This window comes from Podarcis gaigeae (genome assembly GCF_964106915.1).
Source record: "Podarcis gaigeae genome assembly, chromosome: 3".
Classification (NCBI taxonomy): Eukaryota; Metazoa; Chordata; class Lepidosauria; order Squamata; family Lacertidae; genus Podarcis; species Podarcis gaigeae.
Window position 1 is genome coordinate 50913152 of NC_139680.1, and position 14828 is coordinate 50927979.

At 40.7% G+C, this 14828-nt stretch overlaps 1 protein-coding gene across 1 annotated transcript in view; it reads left to right on the forward strand.

The window, feature by feature from the left end:
* The window catches only part of GPR6 (G protein-coupled receptor 6), a 69222-nt gene that overhangs the window by 36955 nt on the left and 17439 nt on the right, over positions 1–14828 (forward strand). The gene's annotated exons all lie outside the window — the stretch shown is intronic.

The following is a 14828-nucleotide window of genomic DNA, read 5'->3' on the forward strand; positions in this document are numbered from 1 at the left end:
TAACCCATTCATTTATAATAAGTCATTTTTTTCCAGAAGCAGCAGGTGAGAATTACATCTTAGCTTGGAAGGACTTGCACAGCTGAATCAAAATAAATAAATAAACCAATACTTTGAAACCATAGTGTATTGCAGTATACGTCTAGATTCAAAGTATCCTTGGGAGAGTTCCTACTTAACTAGAGTCAAATGATTATTTATTATCACTTCTGTTTGAATTTAAAAACTGCAGCTATCTAAAACATCTCTAATAAGTTCTAGAAAGCAGATTCCATATTTTTTTCTAGGTCATAAATTCTTTAAAGTATTTTAATCCAGATGCAATCTTTTTAAAGAAAGAAACAACCTATAGTTTAGACCAAATCATCTGGCATTTGCATCCTGCAGCAGTAGAGACTCAAAAACCCAAAACTGCATGAACACTTTGATCCAGTAACATTAAAATGAGGAAAACATAAACATTCAAGGTTAACAAAATCTGGGAACTGATAGTAATTGCTCCAATCCAGTGAAAGCAATATATGCATGGGAAATAGTTCCTCTGACAGCAAGAATAGACACACTTTTTTCTCTTGGGAGAGGGCTGCATTTCATTGGGTAATTTGTCAGGCTGCATACTGGTAGTGAGTGTGACTGAGGCAAAAGTAAAAGGGGCCAAAGTTTGGCAGGATTGCTTATTTTCTCTCTTCCAACTCTTTCGTGCTGTTTTTCACTTCCTTGCCATCTGCATGAAATTAAGCAGAGACACATGACATGAGAGGGCAATATGCAGCTCTACAACCTATGACTTGTATGGATTATTGGGGGGGGCAGGGAGGACCCTGGATTCAATAGCTGCAGCATTCAGACTCCTGCAGTTTTTTTAAGGGATGGTGACACAGTTTTGCCACGAAAATTATGAAATTCATGCAATGCCATTCACTTGTTGAGACATGGATTGGGTGTGGGGGGAGAGAGTATGAATATAGTACAGGCTTCCTCAACCTCGGCCCTCCAGATGTTTTTTTGCCTACAACTCCCATGATCCCTAGCTAGCAGGACCAGTGGTCAGGGATGATGGGAATTGTAGTCTCAAAACATCTGGAGGGCCAAGGTTGAGGAAGCCTGATCTAGTAGTTACCCCTTCCCTTCCCCCAAGTTGCTGAACAAATCAGCAGAAGTATTGCTCAGCTAGCACTAGTTAAGTAGAAGGACAGGCTCTGAGAGAGTTTGGTTGTGTTGGCAGTTCCCTAAACTGGAGCAAATGAGTATATTGTGAGTGGAATGTATATGTTAGTTTTAATATCTGCTGCAGCTACACAACATCATTTGGCAACAAAGACTGTAAAGACCAAATCTTTTGGATCAGGTGATCCCTACATCTCTCGCTCCTCCCACTTATTTAAGTATAGACTATAGCAGTGTTTCCCAACCTTGTGCCTCCAGCTGTTTTTGGACTACAGTTCCCATCATCCCTTGCCACTGGTCTTGCTAGTCAGGGATGATGGGAGTTGTAGTTCAAAAACAGCTGGAGGCACAAGGTTGGGAAACACTGGACTATAGAATGCCAAACATCAGGTATTTAGATGTAAAGACCTAGTTAGGTAATGCGTAATTATCAAAATGAGGAAATGAAAGGCTATTTCACACAGGCATGCATGCCACATGATCTCCCATCACTTTACTGTTCAACTCGACAACTTGCAGTGTGAACTGCTTTTACTGGAAAGTATTGCATTTGAGGTGACATGAAACCTCTGCTTGTGTTTGATCTGGGAAGGCTGTTTCCATACAACAAAGCCATCATCTGGCATGTGGTCATCAAAGGATGAAGCATGTATAAACAGTGCCAACTAGTTTCAAGGAATAATACTGCTTACACTGTACCTACGTAGTATATATAACATCAGATAGACAACAATCTTTTGTAAATTTTTGGCTATTTGAGCATCAAGCTGTGCTAATTTACAGTACACCAGCATTTACTGAATAAGGAATAAGCTGTACATAACCAAGAGGCGATAGTTCCACTGATTGACATCTAATTCATTTCACATCATCTTTTGTGATATTGTAAAGTTGTGCATTTTTACAATGCATGCAAATGTTTATTGAATGTTAAGGTGTGAAAACATGGGCAGAGCAATCCTTTACTCATATTGCTTTGGGACCAGATACACTATATGCCGCTGCTACATCGGCAGAATTGCTACCATATCCAAGGTGTGCTCAGGAGGGGACAAGAAATATATATAAGCAGAAAAAAGAAAAATTGGCAGACATGTCATCAGCAGTCATGGGAATTCTGTCAATACCTGACAATCCATGTTCTACACATAGAGGGAGCCAGTGAACCCATGATGATGACCCTCACCCAACACACCCCTGCATCACACCCCCCCACCCCCCCATACAAGGAAATAATACAATACCACAGCACCCCCATGAACTCAGTCTCTGCTCCCGCCAGCCCCAAAGCAAAGATACAAATCCATTTATACTGCTCACAACCACAGTTTTATAAACACAAGGGAAGCAAGAAGACACACCACAGCGCTCGCCTAGCTCTTTAGGCAGGATACCTACAAATATTACACACCTCCTGGGACAAGTGTTCAAGACTCGTTTAGAAAGTTTATTTTGTAGGGCAGCTGAAGGAAGCACAGGACATACAACAGGGGCAGACACACACACAACAGCAGCAGCCTCCAGTGGCTCACTCCATAAGGCATGGATTTGGAAAGCAGGAGACGAGAGCTTAAGCCTATCAGGGGAAATGTGGGAAAATATCCTACTCACTTTGAGGGAAAGTCATGTCAGAGGGCACTGCATGTGCCTAACCATTTGAAGTTGGAATTTTGAACCTGGAAATTTTGAACCTGGAAATTCCCAGATTAGTGAATCCTCTTCCTTGAAGTGAATAGACCAGTCTACACATTGAAGCACGTGCAAGATTCTGCATTGTTGGAGGGCTGTCTTGTTAACACAAGTTACTTACTGGTGCACTGAGTAATCTGATCGATGATTCATGGTAGTATTGTTTTTAATATTAATTTCCCCAGATGATTGGGCACAATCCAACCATAGGTATGCATTTTAAGTACTATTAAGTTAAATGGATGCATGGGGTATGAGGGGACTTAAATGTACTGGCCTATATCCAATTTAGTCTTGAATAACTGTTTCCACACCCAGTTTTTCATCAGTTGGCATTTCATGCCACTGAGCATGTTCTTTGGAGGTCTCCCTCTCCCCATGTGTTTTGTCCTTCTGCAAAATGTTGTGCTTCCCCAACCCCAGCCTGCTGATAATCTCTTTCTCTCTATTGTGCATGGGTAGTGCCATTTTGGATACAGAAGCAACACCATGCATACCCTAAACATTGGAAGTAGAGGGCTTTTTAAAAATAAAGTTTTCTCTAATGTCACTTATAATTCCTGACTTAATGCTGAATCAGGCTGAGTGGGGTGGTTGCCATCACTAATTAGACAACAGTATTAGGAAGGAAAGAAATGGTGTTCCCTCTTCCCAGTCTAACCTCATGGCTGCATAATAGTTGATGCTGTCAGACCCTTCATTTCAGATGGCTGCAGTTGTAAAGAACATCCCTCCCTCTCCCGCCCAACCTAAGAGGTGTCTGGTGCCATCAGAGCTCTGTGATATGTGACCTTTTCTCCACAAGGATGCACACTGTTCTCATAAAAACCCACAGAAAACATGTGTACAGCATAATATTTGAAGATCGTGCAAGTGTCTGTTTTGCCTCGTGTACACTCATTGGGAACCCTCTGCCACTCATGTAGTGAGTATATAGACACTGGCATTATGTTTGCAAATGATGACATGTGCTGATCTATGTGGGTCTTTCTCCCCCTTGAATACTAGTGTATACATGTGGTGGAGCAGACCTCAGAAACTTCAGTATCTCTGGCAGAACATAACATCTCTAATTAAAGGGGTTCCGCAACCATATCGGTATGAATGCATGGTTTCCTACATCAGGACAGCTACATTTTAACCATTCCCCAGTCATTTATAATACTGAAATTGATAAATGTTAATAATTGGATAAAATCTTAATTTTTTTAAAAAAATGTGCTGCTACTCAGAAGACCAATATGTCTGAACATTAATGGTAGTAGTAATAATAATAATAATAATAATAATTTTATGTATATACCATGTCAAAAAATTCTCTCTCAGCTTGCAAATTGTTTCTGGGAAGGAGTACGCCTAAATGAGGAAGGGGACGCTTTGGTTTTGTTCTGGTTAACTCTTGGACTAGAATTGACGTCAGTCTAGTTGCAGTAAAAAGATGGCCTTTCATTTTCATACTCAGGTTGGATCTGCAAGGGTACCTGAGCAGAATAACATTAGCACCAGCTATGACATTTCTGCCTTTCCAAATAAGAGAAGCCTCTAGTTATATGCAAATGTTGAAAGCACTTTGGGGAAGAGATAATATTCACAGTGTAATTTTGCATGTCTTAGCTTTTCCTGCCTGGAGGGCTCTTTAAAATTTAGTAACAAGCACTAGAGAGAAATCCCAGTGTGAAATGAATGAACTAGAAATTTATCAGCAAATTTGATTATATTTTATTTGAGTTTTATCAGAACCATAGCTCTCATTTGCAATACAGGTGTATAATTATCATAGCATATCTGAACAGTATAGTATAGTGCTGGCTTTTCACCAATTACTGTTGTTGTGAATTGGTCACTGTTCTTATATGCATATGAGATTTGCAGACATTACATTGCCTTTTTCATTCTTCATTGCCTTTTGGCTATTTACAATCTGCATCACTGTGTTTGAATGTGTACATGTCTAAGTGGGATTATTAGGATTATTATTATTATTATTATTATTATTATTATTATACACCATTCATCTGGCTGGGTTTCCCCAGCCACTCTGGGTGGCTTCCAATTAAATATTAAAAATACAATAAAACATCAGACATTATGTTCCCTGAACAGAGCTGCCTTCAAATGTCTTTTAAAAGTCAGTTGGTTGTTTATTTTCTTGATATCTGATGGGAGGGTGTTCCACAGGGCGGGCACAACTACCGAGAAGGCCTTCTGCCTGGTTCCCTGTAACCGCACTTCTCACAGTGAGGGAAATGCCAGAAGGCACTTGGAGATGGACCCCAGTGTCCGGGCAGAACGATGGGGGTGGAGACGCTCCTTCAGACATATGTATATATTCATACATATCTTCTAACGGAGGATTACACTTCATGTATCTGACGAATTTTGAATTTTTTAGCACATACTTGGGAGGTAGAATTGAAATTGCAATCTAGCCTTTTTTGCCCCAACAAAAACGACCCAAAAAGTTATTCTAGAGACCATAAATCTATTCAAAACTATTTTCAAATTCTACAGTTTTGAAGCAGTAGCTTCAAATTCTGTTTTGGATGCAGTGGCTTTTTGTAACTGAATATGAAGATTTGCATGCACAGTCCACCTGAAGTTAAGCATATTTGAGTCCCAAGCTATCAAAATAAATGGGATGTAAATGTGTTTGAATGCTGATGAATCATGCAAAATAAATAAATTGTAGTTTAGTTTTTGTTTTGAAATCTGAAATTACAAAAATGGATACCACCCAGCCTATAAATATTAGTTGTTGATTTCTCTTGTTGATTTCAAAATAATTGATTTAAGTAGATTCTTAAGCCTTTCACATAAAATTAAGAATAGTCATGTCCCATTGATTTAACTGGATCCAGGTGTGGATTCTAAGGTGGGCCTCACAAATTATATGAGGCACCAACACATAATGGAAAATTATGGCTTCTAGAAGGACATCATGCAACATAAAACACTCAGCCAAACAAATATCCAATAAAAACTTGGAAGTGTTGTGGATGCTGCTGTAGTCTATTTAATTGTGTGTGTATGCATGTGTATGTGCATGTTCTGTTGCTTTATTATTTCTATTACTTTCTGTTAACCCAAAGCAAGCAAAAGATTAAATCCTTAGACTAAAAGGGAATAATAACTAGGTACACTGTCCCCACTTTAAAATAACTAAGTAGGCCAGCCCCATACTAATTTTCACCCTTGGGGGTGGGGATCACACTCAATAATTTGAGAAGCTCAATAAGCTCTAGAAGTTGGATGTTTCAATAATGCTGGAAATTACCTCTAATTTCTGCTTGAGTGTCATCTGTTATTGGATTTTAATTACAATCAAATCAACCCATTCATATGAATACTCGGTGGTGGCGGCAGGCGTAGGAGGGAGAATGTGTTGCAAGCACGTTTTCATTTTTAAAAAAAGAAGAAGAAAGAGGAGCATTTGAACTGAAGCATCCTACACACACATCAACAAAACATGGTTTTCAGATTTTAAATGGATGAACCTGGTAAACTTCTACATCTGTTCTGCATCAATTTATGTCACAAAATGCTCACAGATATATAAGTAAATGAATAAATTGACAGCACTCCAAAGCCAAGCTCTTTATTAGATGAGCTACACCAATGGGGTAAGTGCCAGAGCTCTTAGCCAGAGCGCATTCTATCCTTATTCAACAGGAGTTTTGCCTGAAGGGTCCACAAAAAGCTGATGCACTATTACACTTGATCTTAGCCAAAAGGCCGAGAAGCGATGCACTATTAAAGCCTTCGGTGTTAATTTCACTAGCCTGTTATTGCTAAAGGAACTATCCAGTCAGAGTTAAGCATTTTCAAGTCCCACTGGGTGCTATTCACACTGGCGGACGAAGCTGGGGGTGGGGGTGCAGTCTGCCCTGGGTACCATCCGGGGGGGGTGTGACATTGTGGCTGCCCTGCGGGACACTCGGCGTGCATCCCCAGGACGCTCGCTGCACACCCCGCACAAGGCGGAACGCTTCCCATGCAGCCCCCCAAAGTGCACCACGCACCCCACGGGCAGCGCGCCACACCCCCTGGGACGTGCGCCAGCCACCCCCCCAGATGTACACCACACCCGATGCTGGAGCAGGTAGTTTTGCCACTGGCTATTCAACTTTATTTTAAGAGTAAACTCGCTGAAATTTATTAGCATGACTAAGTTAGGTCCACTTAGGTGAATATCACCCATTGATTTCAGTGGGAGAATAGATTCTTTGCTTACCACTCTTCTAATCATAGAATAGCTTCTGTGTTCTACCAAACCAGGGTTATATCTCTTCCTCATAAATTCAATAAAAGGAAACCAATTTATACAAAAAGTCTCTGTTGTATTCTTTTCTCTCTGGTGTAAAAAAAATCCCATGAATTTCGTCATCTCTATTTGCTACTTTTCATAATTTAATTAAGAATTCCTTTAGAGCATGGGCTTCAAAAGGAATTATGCCCCTTCTTTGCCACCAAATGTTTTGCACCTGCCAATGTACTCCATACCAAATTGATGCTTTCCTTCTACATACAGATCCTAGTATCAAAGTACAGTGGTACCTCGGGTTAAGAACTTAATTCGTTCTGGAGGTCCGTTCTTAACCTGAAACTGTTCTTAACCTGAAGCACCGCTTTAGCTAACGGGGCCTCCCGCTGCTGCCGCGCCGCCAGAGCACAATTTCTGTTCTCATCCTGAAGCAAAATTCTTAACCTGAGGTACTATTTCTGGGTTAGCGGAGTCTGTATCCTGAAGCGTATGTAACCTGAAGCATATGTAACTGAGGTACCACTGTAAAATGACTGTACAGAATTTTTTAAAAGCCAAAGGTTTCTTGATAATTTGAACAATGACTTACTAAAACTTCTTCCAAAAGGGTCTGATTACTGGGCATTTCCACCAGACATAAATAACATTACCCATTATTATCTCCTCCCTCTCCTCCCCCTCTTCCTTCTTTTATTTATCAAATAAACATGCTGTTAAGTGCCACTGATACAGTATTTTATAATGATTTCCTTTTAAAAGGAATTTCAAAGAAGGCTGCATTCTTCTCTCCTTTCAAAAAGCAAGAACAGAATTCAACTAAATGCCGCTGGTAGACAGTTCCTGGAAAACAATGTACTTTATTTTACACAGGATAGTGATAAGGTGTCTCATTACCAAATTTACACATTTTCCCAGGCCATAGTTCTCAGGTGTGACTGCCTTTCAATTGTTACTCTGATAAACTGCATCCTTATAAGGAACAAACTAATTCTGTGCTGTATCATCTTAGTGAACATTCAAAGGGAATTATAGGAGAAGAAATAATAAACGGTGGTTGTATTGACCAGAGCTTGGATGACTATTTAAGTAGGAATTTAGGTTTTGCTGAGATAAGTGATTAATTTCATGACACATTTTGTATGACTAAATATTTACCACAGTTGTAATAGTAGCGAGTAATCTTCTGCATCACAGGAAAATAAATAATAGGATTGCCATACCTGCAGGGAGATATGATTTGTCTCTTCTGGTTAATGTTATGTACTGTAGGGAAAAGTGAATCTATTTACAACTTAATGCTACAAAAAAGGCGTACTCCACAAGATCTAAGAGGTAAGAAAATTAAATTACTCTGAATTCATTAACTCTGCTCAGAGGAGAGATCTTCAGCATGGTTAACCCTTCCAGTTTTTGAGTTGTTATTTCCATAGAACCAGAAATTTAGGATGAAAGTCAGAGTTTATCAACTCCAGTTCTCAGACCTAGTGCAAAATATCCTTACCACGATGTCTGGAGGCAGTTCTGGGATGGATGTCAGCAGAGGCTTAATCCAGATAAAATGGAAGTGATATAGCTGGGTGGGAAACCAGCTGATCTGAATCGAACTGAAAGACAAAGTTTTCACATAGTGCTGTTGTTTTACCTGTACTTGGTGCTATCTATGGAGGCACATGTGGTATTGGAACTTGCTACAGTCATTCAATGCCCTGGATACACACTCTGCATCTGCCTTTGAAAGAAACTTCAGCTGCTGAATAATGCAGGTGTCTGGTTGTTTGTGAGAGTATATAGGCAATCAGAGCATATAACACCAATTCTGTGCCCAGCTGCACTGGTTGCCAGGGTTAGAGAGAGCAGTTTGGAAGAGATATTCTTACTGTTTTGTAAAAGTTAGCACAATGGTTATTGCTCCAAGCACATTAAAACCTGGTTAGATTGCAAATAAGTGAATGTTTTACTCACAGAAGTTGCATCAAACAAGTCTCCATCTGTTGGCAGGAAAACAAAGGAGAGAGAAAATGTTCCAAATGGCTTAAACAGAAAAATAATTGGTTTCCATACAAAAAGGATCATTCAATATTTGGGTTAGCAAAGACGCAGGCTGTAATATCTCTTTCAAGAAAGTTACATCACAATCTTTGTTCTTGATTGTTACAGTTCACTTGCAGGGAGCCATGGCCACATGGCTTCTCGCTTGCTCCAGGGAGCATGAAGAGAGAAGAAGAAAGGGATGGGGCAGAGGTTGTTGAGAGCCTGCTAAACCATACCCATGCTGGCAACTTGAGCTCAGGACTCATATTGACCCTTTCATGCACTCAAGTGTTAGTCAGTAACTGTATATTGCAGCAGCCAGTGCATTTCCAAACCCAATTTGAATACTTTAATGCCCTAAATGACTTGGAACCAGGTTACTTAAAGGATTATCTGCAGCTGCATGAAGCTTCCCAGGCCACAGAGACCCTCTGCATGTGCCTCGTTTTTAGACAGGAGAGACACAGCCTTTTCTCTTGTGGCCCCATATCTATGGGATGTCCTTCAACTAAAGACATTCCTGGCTCCCTTTCCTATTTTTAAAGGAGTCTTAAAGACCTGAATGACTCAGTCTGATTTTTATTGATGCTGGCTTTACATTATACATTCTGTAGTTCTGGTTTCAACTGTTAGTAATATTTTTATTTGAAATGTTACCTAACTGTTCTTGTATCAGTTATTTGTAATGTGTGTGTGTGTGTGTGTGTGTGTGTACACATATGTATTACTGTTACAAGTTTTTATGTTCTTAGTTTGTAAACCACCATGAGGTGGTTTTTCCCTATAAAGGTGATATAAAAATAATCTAAAGAAAATAAAGAAAAGTGCTTGCTATAGGGTACGTATGTCACCTGCCCCAAGTGGTGTGGGGAGGTTAAAAGACCCCAGAGGGCATGTACCCATGCATATATCTCCAAATATATGCCCATTATTCTATGAAAAACATCCCAGGCAAGACATTCATCCACCTCTCATGGAAGTTTGATGTGTTGCTATTCATAGTCTTTTGTTGCAATGCATATGCTCATAATATTTGATCTAAATCTTTCTTCCTGTAATTTTAAGCAGCTCTCAAACTGACATCTTTTATCCTAAACCCAGTTACTGATGGGTATCATTATTCGGTGGCGAGGGAAAAGCACTCAGCACCCTTTCACAGGCATCCTGCATGTCTGAGCTTTTGGAATTAGAATAGATTCCCAAATCAAAGCATTTATGAGCCCTGATTTGAATTAATCCTTTCCCATTTGACAAGCATGTTCTACACCCACAAGGCCTCATGGTGACAATGAGCCTATATAAGCACATGAGGTAATGTTGCAGAAGGCTGCAAAGTACTTTCACTTATGTACACAGACCAGCTATGAGTCCAAGGTACAATCTACATATGGAGTTCTGGGGTGGGGCCTGGTGCTGTAATCTTACTTCTCCCCACCCCCATGCATTGATTGTACCTGGTTTGCAATCATCTGCACAAAACTTAAGCAGCACCAGCATGTCAGCCAATAAGAACTAGAGAGTTTGTGTGCTTCTCATGCATATCAAGTGAAAGTTCACAAACAGCAGATAAGGAGAGCTCTAAAGATGGGGGTTCCTTCGTACAACACATTTTTCTACACATGAACAACTGGAAGCTTTCTTCCTTGGCATGAAAACTTTCTGTATGAAAGGCTTTTAAATTTTATTTTATACTGTTCTGTGTGCCCCCACATACAACCTGAAGTGGTAGAGCCCCCAGACAGCTTTCCCTCCTCATCTGCCATTTATGAGGAGGCCATGGGTATAGTAAGGAGGATGGGATGGGGTTAGAGAGGAACTAATCTGTCAATGCAGGTTTAACTCTTTCTCGTTTTTCCAGTCTTCAGTTCTTCCCATTTCAACATCAATTCCTGATTTTTTCAAAAAGTCTGCAGGAACATTTCTACACATTTTTGCATGCGATTCTCCTAATATGTAGGGATTTATATGCTACTTTTCCCACAAACAACTTCCCCTAAAATTATGCATTTTCAGCAAACTTTGTCCTAATACACACTTTTTTTGCCTGCATCTTTTGGTTGGAGATCTGTAACACAAAATTAGGAGGAATGAGAATTTTGAAGGATAGCTCTGTTTCAGTTTGCATATTGGGTTGGTAAGAGCAAAGGAGGCAAGTTTGGGTTTCTTTTCCCATCCCTAATTACAATAAAGGGGACCTACTTCTTGGACTGCCTGGTTTGAGGAGTCTGAGGCACAAAGTGAAGGATTACTAGTTCTGTTGAATGTTACTACTCTGGCTACTTTTGTATATAATTTTCAATGTTCCTTGCTTGGATAAAGAAAAACAGTGGTACCTCGGGTTACAAATCCTTCAGGTTACAGACACTCCAGGTTACAGACTCCGCTAACCCAGAAATAGTACCTCGGGTTAAGAACTTTGCTTCGGGATGAGAACAGAAACTGCGCGGCAGCAGTGGGAGGCCCCATTAGCTACAGTGGTACCTCAGGTTAAGAACAGTTACAGGTTAAGAACGGACCTCCAAAACGAATTGAGTTCTTAACCCGAGTTACCACTGTATTGAATAAGGCAGTGAACTTGGCTTCTTATTTTTGTAGCACGAACTTAGCTATCAACCCACACACTGGCATATCACCATAACTTTGAAATTGCCATCTTGCCACCCCTTCACTGAATGCAGTTAATAAAAACCAATCTGTGTTAATCCTTTAGTTGGCCAGATCCAGGACTTCTTAAAACAACATGAGAAAATCAATCTTTGTTAACACATGCTACTCAGTGACTAATGGTTGTAAGATTTATTTAGCACCAGCATATGCAAAGTTCTGAATTATGGGGGAGATGGGATGGAAATTAAAATTCTGAATGTGCATACACTGAAAACAAAACAATTTCTTATACGACTCCTTGCATTCTCTTCCAAATTGGACAGCTTGTTGACTTCTGTGTTCTGGACTCATTGTGCTGCCAACCCAGCATTACAATACTGTCAGTTTTAATTATGCTAATTCATTCTGCTGATGACACTTCATGCTTGGAAAACCCACTGCTTCCATTGACGCAAGATTACAGTGTCATACGCCCAGTGGTATTTTGGTCTTTCTTTGCTGCTTTTTCCTTTCTCAGTAAATTTCAGCCTGGAAGTGATTGGATTTGCAACTGAAATGGAGTCAAACTAATGAACTACAATGTGTAACCAAGCTAACTTGAAAAAAGCTTCATGTCATCTTTTAATACTCAGTGGAGCTTGTGCTGTATAACTGTGGCTGCAGTTGGTTAATAGGCTGCTGATCTAGATGGACCGGTAACCTGACCTGGTAAAAGGCATGGCCCTATATTCCTACAATCATATCAAACTGTGCCAACTTCATCCATCTGTCTACTACAAAAAAATGCAAATAAAACTATAAACAAAACTGCTGATTGTTTTTTAAATTTTAATATCCTGGGTACCTGGCAACAAGTCTTACTGGTGTGCATGATCCCATGGGACAGGCTGGCGTGTAGTCCAGCAAGCCAACAAGTCCAAAGTCCAGGTTCCTACCCTGGCAGCTGATCCAGAGGTCAGCATCTGGCAGTCAGTCCCACACAAGCAAAGTCTCAAAGAGAGCCCTGGAACATCCAAGATGTGGCCCAACCAATATGGGGACTTGAGCAAACACAGCTCCATAGCTCTACTGCCCCTTTTATACTCTGCATGCTGATTGCAGCCTCTGAGCTTGATGAGGCATGTGACCCTCACTTGTTCCAGCTGAGGAATCACACCCTTCCTTCCAGAGCCAATGAGCCCCACCTGGCCAGCTAGGGAGCTGGATTGTGGACCCTTGCCTGCCTCAGCCTCTTAGAGCATACCTCCTTACACCTCAAAGCCTGCTGTATTCAGGGAGACAGGGGCCTCTCTGGCTCTGGTGGTGGGTCCTGCTGCTGTGGTTCCTATGCACTGACCCCATCCCCTCGCCATCCTCCACTGAACTGTGAGTAGTTTCTACACCAACCTCTCCTTCTGCATCCCCATCTTGCCCCAGTGCGTCTCATTAACCCCTTGCTGGGATCCTCTTCCTTCTCGCCTTTGTCCTGCCAGTTCATGATATTTAAGCTATATAGTTTTTAACATCTGATTTTATTGGCAATTCGGATCAGTAATTTATATTTTATGTAAAACACTTAGAGGTTTTGACAATTAAGTGGTATATAAATTCTGTTAAATAAAAAGCATAAATATGTGGGAACAAGAAGTGCAATTCTATAGCTGGCATATGGCTGGTTGAAGGGCTGTGGGAAGCAGTGTGCATGTCACTGCAGCGACAGAAAGGAAGACCAACCTATAGGATGGTACTTGCATTACCAGAGAACAGGTACTCCTGCAGGATAATGGCCACAGGTGAGTCATGCCCTTAGAAGTTGGGCAGGGCCATCCATTTAACTTTTTTATCCTCAAAGTGACCCCCAGTGTGAGGTTTATGGTGAGAAGGTGGATCCACTCCATTCTTTCATAATTTAGTGGGAGTGATTCATCATGGGCTAACTGTAGTGACAAGGCATGGTGAAACTGGGTTTGGTTCTAGGGGTCTTTTGGCTGTCCCCATGTGCTATTATTGGAAATAGGGAACAGACTCTTTCTATGCGTTGGAGTGGCATTTTTGGTGATCTCAATGTTACTACTGTGATGTCAACTTGCTATTTACCTGCTGCTTGAATTCATAATTGTGTTTTAAGTATTATTGTTGCTGTTAGTGCTAATTTGATATTGGGTGAGGTGGATATTGTGATTTTGATGACCTATTAGCATGGCAATGAGAGTTTATTCCCCAGGGTATATTTCTAAGGTAAACTGGGAGGACAAGAGCCTTGGGCAGAAGTTAGAGAAATAAGTCAAATTCCTCATATGGAGAGTAGAATTATTTGCTGGAGCTCAATTTTGTTGCACTAGAGATGTGAGAGATGGTGTGGCTAGATCAGGCTGTAATTAATAACTGCACTTATTATAATATGTGCTCTTTACTGAGTCTTCTCTTGGTTGCCTTCTCCCCTCAAAGCTCTGTGGTCCCATAGCAACCTGTATTATTTTTACTTGGATTGTGGCCAGTGTTGTGTGTACACCGCTTTCCAGACCAGCAGTGTGAGCACATTGGATGCACAGTAAAATGGAATGCATACACAGCCTAGATGTCTTTGAGCAGAGGTGATAGTGGGACAAATGAAAATACTATGATGTCCTCACTCTGTCAGGAGAAGGGGAGACTGAGAGGAGACAAAATGGCACCCCTTTAAGAAAAAGTTGAGTAAGTTTTCAAAAACAACAACATACAAACAATAAAACAAAAACAATGGCTGTATGGAGCACATTATTGCAGTTGGAATAAACTAAATTAAAGGTTTGGTGCACTTTTGCAAACATGAAATTAAGAGTCAAGAAGAAGAAGAAGAGTTTGGAATTGATATCCCACTTTATCACTACCCTAGGGAGTCTCAAAGCAGTTAACATTCTCCTTTCCCTTCCTCCCCCACAACAGGTGAGTGAGGCTGAGAGACTTCAAAGAAGTGTGACTAGCCCAGGGTCACCCAGCAGCTGCATGTAGAATCATAGAATAGAATCATAGAATCATAGAGTTGGAAGAGACCACAAGGGCCATCGAGTCCAACCCCCTGCCAAGCAGGAAACACCATCAGAGCACTCCTGAC